Raw genomic sequence first — 12,767 nt, 5'->3', positions numbered from 1 at the left:
CCATGGGAATTTTTCCTCGAGTGGGATAAGTATGCAATTTAGATCTTCAAGAGATTTTAGATGGAGGGTTGAAAACCAATGGCCACACCCATGATTACTAATCTAAAGAAAATGACAACTTTAGATTTAGAGTTAGTGGATGCCACGATGTACACATAACTAGTTCTTTCATTTATCTAGTCAACACTAGGTGAATAGATGTTTTGTACTGAACACATTGAGTTGAGTTAGCTCATGGTAGAGCTAAGACAACTCCATAGGGTAACCACAAAATATGTTCTTAGATATTTGAGAAGCACACTAAAGTATAGTCTTAGATCTCTCGAAGATGATGGTAAAGTACAATTGCATGGTTATTTCTCAGATTGAATAGGCATTACAATAGACAGGAAAAACACCTTAAAGTATTGCTTTAACATGGGATTATTTATTTATTTATTTTTCAGTATAATGATCTATTTATTATTTTTATTCCTTTTTCTTAGCTCTGTTCTCTTTTATATATCTTGATTTTTATTATTTGTATTTGTATTTGTATTTTTATTTTTATTTTTAAACTAACCTTTACTAACCACCTTCTTAGTTTTTTCCTAAGTTTTAGTTTTATTTATGTATTTATTTATTTATTTATTAATTTTTAAACTAACTTGTACCTTTATTAGCTTTATTTTAGTTTTATATATTTTTATTTTTATTTATTTGTTTTTCCTCTTTTATTTTGATTTATTATTAATTTTGTCTTTTCAACTAACTTTTATCCTTACTAGCTTTGTTCATTTATTTTTTATTATTATTATTATTATTATTATTTTTCCTTCTTTTATTTATTTTTCTCGTTTCTCATTCTAACTAACTATTATCCTATACCCTATGTATATTGTATTATAATATTTCTTATAACTTATATTTTTATTAAACCTTTTAACTAACTAGTAACATTAACACCTATTAAATTATTTTATTTATCTTATATATTTTAAAAGAATGGTCATCGAATATAACTATATTATTAATTTGACCTTTTAACTCTGGTCCCATAGTCAAAATTAGCCGTTGGACAAGATAGTCGTTGGGGGTCTCTGCTCATACTATTTAACTTGCATAGCTGGATCTGTTTCTTCAACTTGTCTTGACGATGAACCACACTAGTTGGGTCGAAACGCGTCGACAAAGGTCTTTCCTCATGTGATTTTCGCCGAAGTTCTGCTTACATCTATTATAGGATTAATTATTGTATTGTAGTTCAATGAGAAATATATTATGGGATTAATTATTGTATTGGGGTTCAATGAGAAATATACTTCAAGAGCTTTTCCACTATTTGATTTCGTTCCCTAAAAATATGTGAAAATTTTATTCGAACAAATAATAGGTTGCAACTTAACCAACTTACATCGTCTAGTGGTATTATAAACTATTATAAATAGTTTAAAAAAAGGCCACAATAACTATGTAAAACGTAAACCGTGCCCATATTGCAACACGACGTTAATATGTAATTTCAACAATATCAATGATAGGTAACCGATATAACATGCTGTTAGATAGAGAGAGTATTTTGTTGGTAACCAATATAACTTTATTTTTGCGATTACACCCCAAAACTTTTTGCAATTGTCTCCAGCAAGGGGAGTACAATACATCTCTTTATTCAACAACTGCACTTGCGACAAAAATGCAAAACTAACACATCGCCTCTGGTAATTGGCGCTTAGGTAAAACACACACACAATGAAAGAAAGAAAGAAACAGGGAATAATATCATCTAGAGACACACAGCAACACCTAGAGACTGGCGTGGCAATTTGTTAACGAGGGAGACGAAGATAGAGGGGCGTGCTGTTCTTGGCTTTCGGGGACGCATTCCACACTGAAAATGCACTCGATGAGTTCATCCATTTCTCTACCAACTCTAGATGGTGACGTTTCAGCACGTCTTTGAGGCCCTCTGTGTTGTTTATCCATGCCATCCCCACCTCCGTATACACTTCTTTCTTTCTTGAAATCACTGGTGAAAAAGCGATCTGCCTCCAATCCACTGCAATTGGCATATATTCACAAAACACATCTTACGAAATGAATGATAAATTTTGCGCTTTTTATTGAAGAATGAAATATTATAAAATGAGAAATGATTTATTTACCCACCGTGATGCCATCAGCAAAAAGATAAAGAAGGTCGTTTCCCTGATGGCAAAACCTTTAATCTTTCTTCTCTGCCATGAGGCCAACCTGTAGATCTAGAAATTCTAATTCAACGTAGTTATTATAGATTTTTTTGCATCATAGTTACTAAGTTCAAATTTGAATACAAATATGAATTTGATTTAATACGAAAAAAATTCCACTCTCTAAAATTTAATACCGAAAAAATTTGCCAATATATACATTATTCGCGAGTATACATCTTACACTAGTATTAATAATATTTTTTGTTTAATTTTGAATAATCTAAATTAACAATTTAATTATATTATAGAAGTTGCAAATAAAATTAAACATTGAAATTAGTAGAAACAATTATTCTTCAATGGAAGTGAATGAGATATTGAAATTAGTAGAAACAACTCCTCTTCAATGGAAGTGAATAAGATACAATGGGGAGAACAAACTCTTTAACATTAAAAAAAAAGGAACCCTTAAAATTGTAAGTTGGTCAATCAAAAGATAGTAATTAATGTTGTAGTTTTTAATGATAAATATTTAGGCAATTTCTTTATTACTAAAAAAAAAAATCATCAAATTAGAAATATCAAGAATCATCAAATTAGAATTCTTTTTTTCTTTCCTAATTGTTCAAATGGAAGTGAATGAGATATTGGAATTAGTAGAAACATATCCTCTTGGTCAATCAAAAGATAGTGACTAATGCTGTAATTTTTAATGATAAATATTTAGACAATTTCCTAATTACTAACTGAATAAAATATAGATAAAAAATCATTAAATTAGAACTATCAAGAATCATCAAATTAGAACTATCTTGCTATTTTCCTAATTGTACCAAAAGATAGTAACTAATGCTTTAATTTTTAATGATGAATATTTAGACAATTTCCTAATTACTAACTGAATAAAATATAGATAAAAAATCATTAAATTAGAACTATCAAGAATCATCAAATTAGAACTATCTTGTTGTTTTCCTAATTGTTTAAAAAATTTAGAAACCATATTATATTTTCCTTACAAATTTCTTAAAAGAAAAAAACTAAATTACAACCAATTTTATTATGAATAAATAATTCCAATTACATTACTCACTAGTAAAAGAATTATAGGAAAGAGATTAAAAAAAAGGAGAAAAAAAATTATTTTATTGTGAAAATAAGAAATTAAAAAAAATATTGTTTTATTTTGGAAATTAAAATTTCATATGAGAACTATTTATTTTGTTTTTATGCTTATTCTTAGAATTTTTTATTTTATTTTTAATATAAATTAAAGAAACAATGTAAAAATTAATAACACGTCTAATTTACTAACACATCAAAATAACTTTGCTATAAATAAAACTATGAATTTTTTAATCATTAATCACAACTAAATTGCAGAACAAAGAGGGAGAATTAAGTTTCAACGGTTCAATATTTTTAAACATCTATATAAACGGAGAATTACGTTAACCCATTCAATATCTACAACTGCATGACAAAACTAAGGCACAAAAAATGGAGTACGATTTCTTGAAAAACACAAATCAAAGAAAATTTTAAAAATAACTGTGATGTGTCCGAATCGAATTTCAGCGTATTAATGGCCGAATCAGACCGCATTGCCGAATTTTCGAATTTTTCAGCCCGATTCGGCCGAATTTGGTAACTATGCTTTCAAAATTTGGATGGCCTCCTTATCATCTCTGAGTACTTCCCATTTTGAGATGGGAATCATCAACATATTTCGTCGGAACTCAATGTATCTTGCTATGCTCCTCTCCCTATCACGATAAACTGAAAAAGTACACTCTATCAAATAAAACACAAGAATGTATCAAACACAAGCATGTATGCAGCTATTTCAAATTTTAATTTAGCAAATTTAAAATAGATGAAATTAAAAAAGAAAATGCAACTAGTAACTAAAGTAATAAAATATAGCTTAGGTTATTAGTCTCCAGTGCGGGCATGTCTACATGATCTGGTCTCTCTTTGCCATCGGGGTCCTGAACGACAATGTCTCTCATCCATAGAGGGTATAGAGGGTAGTTCCACAGCTTAAAGGCCCCACAGGCTTGATGCCCCATTGATACAATGTGATATTCTTTACCATTTTCATTGATTACATTGATCTGCTATGGTAGAAGTTAAAGGGGTGGATTCCCCAATCCCGTCTTGGCGGCACGTGAGTCTACTTTTGCTAAAATCATAGGAACTTAGTATACCTGACTTGCAAGTGATTGGCTATACTCTTGGTTGTATAGAGGCGGCTACAAGGATTGATCCTGGGTCTCCCATAGATTAGGACTGGTAGTTACCGATTCACCATGTGGTTAAAAATATATATATATATATATATATTGTTGGAATTTCTGATAATTCTAAACAAAACTGAAAAACAGAACAATACTCTGTTTTAACATAGCGGAAATAAAAATCGTTTGCAGAATACGGTGTTTCAGCGACACAGTTTCGTCAGTTGTTGTTTGCAGTGTAACAGAATCGGTGTTTCGGCAACGCTGAAACTGGTGTATCAGCAACACTCTGTTTTGACGTCAAGACTATTTTCTGGTTATGGTGTAACAGCAACGCGCAACTATTTTCTGCTTACGGTGTAACAGCAACGCGCAAATAAAACTTCTATTTATAAACAGTAAACCAAGTGATACAAATTCGTCTTCCTCACATAGAGGGATTTTCACAAAAGATTATGCTAAAGAGCATCTTCCTCTTGACAGAGGGATTACAGCAGGAACGTTTCAGTTCCACAAACCAATTTTTCATTATCTGAAAATTACAGTTTCAGCATTGTTGTGCGTTACAAAAAGACTCTCTATCATTCTTCTCTAACCTAAAACAGAACTGTTGTTCATTACATTCATATGTTAAAACATATCTGACTCTAAACAATAAAATAATACAAATATCTTCTAAAGCTTATCTGTGTATTGAATGCAGCAAGCGGTGATGCCTTTTGAAGAAATGAAGTCGGTTGTTACAGGGGAATTTAATGCTAAGAATTTAATGCACATTAATGCGGAAAATATCAAGCACGACTTTGAGGCATCCAACAGTCTGGAATATCTACAGCAAATCATATTTCTGTCTAGTTGTTTATGTTGCAGTTGGAATTAAATTCCAACACTCCCCCTTAATTTCAACTGCTGGGTTTTTCTGCATACCCAGGCATTTCCTAAAATGATCAAAACTTTTCTTTCCCAATGGTTTTGTCAAGATGTCAGCGAACTAATCCTCTGTTCTACAGTGTTGCAAAACAATCTCACCATTGTTAACCAATTCACGTATGAAGTGAAATTTGGTGTCTATGTGCTTTGTCCTTTTATGAAAAACAGAGTTTTTAGACAATGCTATTGCTGAGCTATTGTCATAGTAAATGGTTGTGCCCTTTTCTTGTTCATGACACAAATCTCTGAGAACTCTTCTCAGCCACACTGCTTGGCATGTTGCTGTTGTTGTTGCCACATACTCTGCCTCTGCTATTGACAAAGACACAATTGGTTGCTTCTTGGAAGCCCATGAGATGGCTCTCGATCCCATATGAAACACATATCCCGATGTGCTTTTCCTATCATCAACACTTCTAGCCCAATCACTGTCAGTGTAACCTGTCAACATGAAACTTTCAAAAGAGGAGTATAAAATACCAAACCCCTTCATTCCATTCACATACCTTAGAATCCTCTTGGCTGCCTTCCAATGAGTCTCTTTCGGTCTTTCCATAAATCTAGAGATTAAACTCACATCGTGCATAATGTCCAGCCTAGTTGCAGTCAAGTACATAAGGCAGCCAACTATGCTCTTGTATAATTTTGGATCAAAATCCTTGCTGTTGTCTTCTTTGGTCAATTTCAACCCCATTACAGTTGGAGTCACAGCTGCCTTGTTGTTCTACATGTTAAATCTCTTAAACATTGCTTCTACGTATTTAACTTGAGAAATGAAAACACCATTTTCACTTTGGTTTACTTCAATTCCAAGAAAATATTTTAAGAAGCCCAAGTCAGTCATTTCAAATTCACTTTTCATGACTGCTTTAAAATCAGCAATGAGAGAAGCATCATTGCTAGTAAAAATCAAATCATCTACATATAAAACAACAATAAGAATCTTACCATCATCCTCCTTTACGTAGAGTGTGGGTTCACCATCACACTTATCAAACCCATTCTCAATTAGATAAGCATCTATTCTGCTGTACCATGCTCTTGGAGCTTGCTTCAGCCCATAAAGGGCCTTCTTCAGTTTGCAGACTTTATGCTCTTGGCCTTCAACTTCATAGCCTGGAGGTTGTTCAACATAAACCTCTTCTTTTAACACTCCATTCAGGAATGAAGATTTAACATCCATCTAATAAATCTTCCATTTGTGTTGTGCTGCAATAGACAACATTGTTCTGACTATTTCCATCCTTGCTACTGGTGCAAAGGTTTCATCATAGTCTTTGCCTTGTTGCTGCTTGTAGCCTTTCACAACAAGTCTTGCTTTGTGCCTGTCAATCTTGCCTTCAGCATTGTTTTTGGTCTTATAGACCCACTTAACTCCAATGTCATTTTTGCCTTTAGGGAGGTCCACTAACTCCCATGTTTTACTCTTCTCAATTGCACCAATTTCTTCATTCATTGCTTCAATACATTTATCTTCATTTACAGCATCTTCAAAATGAACTGGGTCATCAACATGACAATACAAAGCGAATAATGAATTCAGACTGGTATTGTTACTTACCTCTCCTTGTTCATAAATCTCATTCAGATTTCTAAATCTTGGTCTTCTTGGTGTGCTTGGAGTTCCATCCGAACTTGAGGGTATTTCTGATCCCTGTGGTGTGCTTGGAGAAGAACTTCCTTGACTTCTCAAGGCTGTTTGAATTCTAGCTTGTGGTGTGGTTTGTTGTACTTGCTATGGTGGAGGAGGAGCCACCAAGGAAGGATTATTTGTTGCTGTCCCTTCCTCTTCTTCTTCGTGAGACACAATTGTCTTCACATTCACTGTCTTCTCTAAGCTTCCATTTCAAGCTTCATCTTCAATGAACTGCACATCTTCACTTACTATTAATTTCTTGGTGGATGGATTATAGAGTTTGTATGCTTTTGACTCATCACAATAGCCAATAAAGACACACTTCTCCCCCTTACTGTCAAGCTTCTGCCTTAGCTGATCCGGTACATGTGCATATGCTACACAACCGAATACTCTCATGTGAGTGACAATTTTCTTTTGACCACTCCATGCTTCTTCTGGTATTTTGTTCATGACAGCTTTAGTTGGGCATCTATTCAAGATGTAAACTGCGCAAATGACAACTTCTGCCCAATACTCATGCGGCAAGTGTTTTGCCTTCAGCATACTTCTGACCATGTCAAGAATGGTCCTATTCTTCCTTTCGGCAACACCGTTTTGCTAAGGTGTATACCTCATGGTGAACTACTTTTGTATGCCATTCTCTCTGCAAAAACGCAAAAAGTCTTTGGAGATGTACTCTCTTCCTCTATCTGTTCTGAGCACTTTGATATAATGCCCACACTGCTTCTCAACAAGAGTTTTGAAGTGGCGGAATTTCTCAAACACTTCACTCTTCTGTTTCAGCATATACACCCATGTCTTTCTGGTGTAATCATCAATGAAAGTTAAAACATATTTATTTCCGGAAAATGATGGTATTTGCATCGGTCCACACACATCAGAGTGAACAATTTCCAAGGGTGCTCTTGCCCTTATACTCTTTCCTACTGGAAAGCTTTCTTTGTGTTTCTTGTCCAAGATGCAGCCTTCACAAAGGTTGTCCGGTTTCTCGATCAATGGCAATCCCTTTACCATTCCCTTTCTGTGCAACAGATTCAAGCCTCCGAACTTGAGATGTCCAAATCTCAAGTGCCACAACCAATTTTCATCTTTCACTTGTTCCTAAAAGACTTCTTGTGTTACAACTGTAATAGTTCTTCCTTCCTTCAAATCTACCCTGAGTTTGAGAGGAAACATTCTATTGCTGGTCATCTACACCTGTGCAATGATCTTCTTACTTGGAGGTATGTCTCTGATTGTACACATATCATCTTTGAAGAACACATTGTAACCTTTGTTAATGAGCTGTCCAATGCTCAAAAGATTACATTTCAGACCAGGTACATAGTATACCTCTGGCACAATCATCTGTTCTCCATTTCTTGCTCGGATACTGACTTTGCCCTTACCCTTGACAGATATCTTACAATCAGTTCCTGTTGTTACCTCAGATTTCACATTTTCATCTAGATTGGAAAACATTTCAATATTTCCAGTCATGTGATTACTACAACCTGAGTCTAAGAACCAAAAATCTTCGTGTTTGTCTTGTGCAATGTTACATGCTAATAGCACAATCTTCGTATTCTTATCTTCTTCATTTGCAAAATTAGCATTCTGCATGTTATTCATGTCATTTTGTTTTTTCCTACATTCATTGGCGTAGAGCCCATATTTCTTACATAATGACATTGGACTTGGGATCTGTCATACCTTTGTCCATGAGCTTGTTGTTTGCTTGAACCTTCATTTTGTATCTGATTGCAGCTCCTTCCACTTATGCTTGCAGGATTATTTCTGCCTTTGTTTTGGCTTCTTCCATGACCTTTGTTATTTTCTCTGCCTTGACCTTTTCCTTGGCCAAAAGACATCTGAGTCTTGAATGCTTGCTCAAGAGAGGAATCTGTTCCTCTACTCAGTCTGTGTTCATGAGACATAAGAGAAGCACTCAGTTCATCTACTGTGAACTGTGAGAGATACTTTGTTTCTTCTATTGCTACCACAATAGATTCAAACCTTGAGGGTAAAATTCTCAAGATCTTCTCTACAATCCTTCTTTCTTCAAGAATCTCACCATGAGATCTTATCTGGGTTATCAACCCAATAACCTGAGTGAAGAATGAATCTATTGTATCAGATTCCTTCATGTTGGGTGTTTCAAAGTCTCTCCTCAACATCTGCAACTTTGTAGTATTCACCTTCTCCATGCCTTGATAGGCAGTTTTGAGAATATCCCATGCCTCCTTGGATTTTGTTGCTGCTGCAATCCGTGGAAAAACACTTTCATGTACTGATTGGAAGAGAAAAAAGAGAGCTTTGGCATCCTTCTTCCTATCGCTCTTCAACTGGTCTCTTTCTGCTACTGTCAAAGCAGCCAACGCTGTTGCATCTACAGGTTCAGCATAGCCAGTTTCAACCAGCTCCCATATTCCTTGAGAAGCAAACAATGCTTTCATTGTTATGGACCAATAACTGTGATTTTTCCCATTAAACTGTGGCAGTTGGGAATTTTTCAAACCTGTTCCAGCATCTGCCATCTTAACCTATATGAATAAAGAAGAGATACTGACTGTATAAATAAAAACAGGCAAAAACTTTCTCTGCTGGAGAAAATCTGCTCAATAAGCTTCTTACAGCTCCTACAGTGAAAAAACAAACTCTGTTTTTGACTCACTGAGTGCCTAGACCAGCTCTGATACCATGTTGGAATTTCTGATAATTCTAAACAAAACTGAAAAACAGAACAATACTATGTTTTAACACAGCGGAAATAAAAATCGTTTGCGGAATACGGTGTTTCAGCAACGTAGTTTCGTCAGTTGTTTTTTGCAATGTAACAGCATCGGTGTTTCAGCAACGCTGAAACTGGTGTATCAACAACACTCTGTTTTGACGTCAAGACTATTTTCTGGTTACGGTGTAACAGCACCGCGCAACTATTTTTAGCTTATGGTGTAACAACAACGAGCAAATAAAACTTATATTTATAAACAGTAAACCAACTGATACAAATTCCTCTTCCTCACATAGAGGGATTTTCACAAAAGATTATGCTGAAGAGCATCTTCCTCTTGACAGAGGGATTACAGCAAGAATGCTTCAGTTCCACAAACTGATTTTTCACTATCTGAAAATTATAGTTTCAGCACTGCTGTGCGTTACAAAAAGACTCTCTATCATTCTTCTCTAACCTAAAACAAAACTGTTGTTCATTACGTTTATATGTTAAAACATATCTGAATTTAAACAATAAAATAATACAAATATCTTCTAAAGCTTATCTGCGTATTGAATGCAGCAAGCGGTGATGCCTTTTGAAGAAATGAAGTCGGTTGTTGCAGGGGAATTTAATGCTGAGAATTTAATGCACATTAATGTGGAAAATATCAAGCATGACTTTTGAGGCATCCAACAGTCTAGAATATCTACAGCAAATCAGATTTATGTCCAGCTGTTTATGTTGCAATTGGAATTAAATTCCAACATATATCTGATAGCATTTTTTTTCCTGGAATTCCTATTAGTTCCTTCATATTTATCGTGTGAGTCACATGAATGGATGACACTGTATATTTAACTACTATTTGCTTTTCTTATAGTTTAAAGTTCAAACTACTTCCAAAATAACTAGGATGTGATCAGAGTTCCATTCTAAATAATCTTGTAAACCCAACGCACTCTTTGATAATTGGAAGGGTTTTGTTGTCCGTTGGAGTTCCATGAATGTCTCCGATGAGGATGTTGTCTCGCAACAGACTGTGCATTCGATAGACACCCACAAATTCCTTGGTGAGAGAGTATGGGACCCCATGATTCTGAGGCTTGGGCATTCCTATATAGCCGCTCAGAATAGAACTTCTAGTGTGACCAAAGATGTTCTTCACCTTCTTACCCAATAACCCATACCTACTCATAGTGAAAGCTTCGTTCATTAATAAGAAGAATGTCTGTATTTGAACATTTTATAAAAAGACAAATTCCTCTATATTTTAGCTTTGATATTTTAGCCTTTCGGCTTAAATTTCAAGACTGCAACTTGTGTGAAACAATATGTAATTATATGTACCAATTGGTATTCATTCTAGCAAGGACGGTGTCCGCTTTGATGAGCTCCACCGTCAAGTCAATGGTGTGGATCTTGGCTATCATGGATGAAGTCACTAACCTTGCATGGTGATACAAATCCTCAACGCTCATACCAATACAGTGACGTTGCATTTATAAAGTTAATCAAATTATGTTGGTCGGATTGATCTTAATGCTGAAATATTCTCTAACATGAGGGTAGAGATGTGAATTTCAATGAAAATCTTTCATAATCATTTGTCATAGTCAAGTAACATCCATAGTATTCCATAAGTTAGATTGGATTATTGAGAGTTCCAATAAAATATAATTACCTTCGACATGTTGCAAATGGAATTATGTTCTTGGATAAAGAGAGCCTGCATAACCGACACCCCTACCCATGAATTACGATCATCTCTAGAGTGGGAAATTCCATCGCTATCATGAAGAAGAAGGCCATCGTCCCCCAACTTCAACTTACCATCTTTGAATGTTCTTAGCTGTTTTGATTGACTCATGTTGTTTCCATACACTACACTCCCATCCCTGATTATTTATGTATATATAACTCGCTATTAGTATAGCATGATAAGAGTATATACATTTATATATATTGTGAGACATCTTCACAATTTAGAGGATTTATAGAGAGAGAGGGTTTAGTCTAGGCAGATTTTCTTACCACGAGGCAGTCCTCCTATTTAGGTACCTTGTTTTGATGTCATAACTGCAAGTAGGCACTACTTTGCCTTCCAAGAATTTGAATGCCTTTAGCAGACATTGTGGTGCAACGTTGGGTGGGGCACTTAACTTTGCGTGAAAAATCATCAATTAATGTTAACATTATATAATTTCTGGTATAGATATATTGAATAAGGATATAATTTTTGATATTGGCATTGAAAATTGTGATTGTGATTCAAAAAGTTGTGCCTACCTGTACCATGGCGTCTTCAACGTGATCGACCCAGTCATGAATCATGAACTGGATCCATGTGGAGACAGTCCTGGTAGGCAGAGTCAGGGGATGGAATTACTCTTTGGCAAGACTTAAGCAGTAGGTCGCAGAAATCTGGGGCCATCATTTGTCCAATTTGCCTTTTGTACCGACCTTTGTTCGTGGCTAGTTTTCTCTGCGATTTGCGTGAGAAGAACACACCAATTGGGTATTATCTTCCTTCTGGCACATCGAACAGGCCCTGGTAATGCTAAGGAGATGGAGTCTGCTTTTTTACCTGGATAGAGAACAACTTGGGGCTAGGCCAATTTGGGTTCGCCTCCCTGGATTGCCACTCCATTTCTAGACCGAAGACATCTTCAAGAGAATTGGGAATTCTCTGGGCACCTATCTAGACTATGATAGATCTTACCTCTCTACTGGAATTATGGCCTATGCACGGATACTGGTTCACCTAGACATCAGAGGAGGGCTGCAGGAACAAGTCACCCTGCAATGGAGGAACTACAACCGCACCCAGATACTTGACTATGAGGGGGTCCCCTTCCGATGCAGACGATGCCACAAGGTGGGACACCTCTACAAGGATTGCCCTCTACTCACAAAATCAAAGGCTGGCAACAAGGGGAAGTCATCCCCCTCAGTAAGAGCTCAGACACAGGTGGATCACTCAGATGAGGCAGAGAAAATGGACACTGATGCAGCTGGATCCAGGCTGGCCTCGACAACTCCGAAGAAGCACGGGAAAACACCTCTTCGGCCTCCTTCACCTCCACTGACCA

At 35.6% G+C, this 12,767-nt stretch overlaps 1 pseudogene; it reads right to left on the bottom strand.

The window, feature by feature from the left end:
* Positions 1-1,807: 1,807 nt before the first annotated feature.
* On the bottom strand, positions 1,808-12,325 carry LOC149154969 (alpha-dioxygenase PIOX-like; annotated as a pseudogene).
* Positions 12,326-12,767: the final 442 nt, after the last annotated feature.

Source organism: Pinus tabuliformis, chromosome 9, assembly GCF_031772625.1.
Source record: "Pinus tabuliformis cultivar Carrire ecotype Pingquan chromosome 9, CPIR1, whole genome shotgun sequence".
Taxonomy (NCBI): domain Eukaryota; kingdom Viridiplantae; phylum Streptophyta; class Pinopsida; order Pinales; family Pinaceae; genus Pinus; species Pinus tabuliformis.
Note: the sequence above shows the minus strand (reverse complement) of the source record. Positions and strands in the feature narration are given on the sequence as shown.